Source organism: Nothoprocta perdicaria, unplaced genomic scaffold, assembly GCF_003342845.1.
Source record: "Nothoprocta perdicaria isolate Ctin4 unplaced genomic scaffold, notPer1 scaffold_242, whole genome shotgun sequence".
Taxonomy (NCBI): domain Eukaryota; kingdom Metazoa; phylum Chordata; class Aves; order Tinamiformes; family Tinamidae; genus Nothoprocta; species Nothoprocta perdicaria.
The window spans coordinates 359,184-360,926 of record NW_020455469.1 but is presented as its reverse complement, the minus strand read 5'-3'; positions in this window follow the sequence as shown (position 1 = coordinate 360,926).

Genomic DNA, 1,743 nt, shown 5'->3' with positions numbered 1-1,743 from the left:
TTACACTGCTTTCTCGTACAGCAGAGAAAAATCTTGAATGAAAACAGTTCTGACAGCCTGGAAGCTCATATTGGTGTTATTAATGGGCTCTTTGGTAATGGAAGCAGAGCTGAAAGTGCACCAGATGCACCACAGACAGAGAGGAGGATGCAGGTCTTGCTTTGCAGAGGCGCAGACCAGAGGTGACTGGCTATGGAGCAGCAACAAAATCACTGCAGCCCTCTTCCTCCAAAGGCTTTTGGAAGATGTGGAAGATCAGGGGAGATGGCCCTCTGATCTTACTTGTGGGCATGGGTTCATATAGAAGTTCCTGCAGCTAAACACAAAATAAATGGGGGGAAAAAAAAGCTGAATTTGTAATTGTGGAAAGCTTAAAGAAAGCTAGAGGGTCTATAGTCTAATCGATGCTGGGAGAAGAATGCTGCTGTAACAAAAATCAGGTAGCATCCTTCCAGTGTGTACGTTTAAATGCAAGGGTTTACTTTTAACTGTCGGTTTCTGCAGTTTAAATAGAAGAAAATGTCACTGCTTTGTAGTCACTGCAAACTGCGTGAGAAGAAATGGTAAACTTTAGTCATCAGAACAAGTAAAGGCAGGTTTCTCTCTACACTATTTATTGGTGCCTCCTTTTTTCTTGGTGAGCATCCTGGAGGAGAGCATTTGCTCTGTGGCCTAGGACAAGGTCAAAACGGGGAATGTGGTGCTGTTCCTAGTGTGCCCATATCTTCATCCCCTAACCAAACTCCTGAGTTACCTCTTCCAAGCCCACTTTTGAACCATTCCTGAGTTGTTTCATCTGGGGTAGGATGGTTATTAGCATGAAGGAGGCTSCTTGTTCCAATCTAGATGCAGATTAACATCTTGGTGCCATCTGATCCACTTTATTTATTTTAACACTTTTGTAATCAWAGGCAGTTGTGTCATTCTGCCTTATCCTACTGTTGGTCTAAATGCCACAGGGACACTTTGAAAGTATTCAGCATCTCCTATAGCAAGTTCGGTGCTGTTGCTGACTGACAACTTCACTCCTACCATCAAAGAACCTTTGATAGACCACGACAATAGACTGTCTTGATATATTGTTTTTCTTTCCTTTTTAAAAGATGGTCAGAATGCATCTGAGCACATGAAAAACTTTAATGTGTTTACAGTTTAGGAAATGCTATTACCTTCATGTTATAATTTGGAAATGGAAGTACAGAGGGAAAAAGTCYCATCTGTTACCACAGTCTCAGGATTAGCCTTCCTCGCATATTATAAGATTTTGTAGTCTGTGTGTCAAAGACATCCACGTTATGCTGCAGGTTTGTGGCAGTTGTCCAAGCAATTGCCTAATGGCTTGTTTCCCCTTCTAGAATTGTTTCTTTCAGGCAGTGGAGAAGAAAACGGGACTGCAGAAGGACAAGGATTTGGGAAGATGGAATCATTGACCTGACAAGGCATGAGGCACGGGAAAGGAAGGCAGAATGTKGTCTTCCTGAAGATCAATAGAGATTTGGGTGTTGAAAGAGGTAGCTTCCAGAGCCCGACCTGAAGACATTGTGGTAGAGGAGGTCAGTGGTTCTGGCATGGGGGTTGATGCCAGGTGTCAGTGGATATGTGACCTAAATGATTTGCTTGCCCAGGGTCATGCGACAGTTTTTCTCAAGTGTATAGCACCATTCTGGTAATATTTGTGTGTGTATATTTGTGTGTGTATATTTGTGTGTGTATATTTGTGTGTGTATATTTGTGTGTGTATAT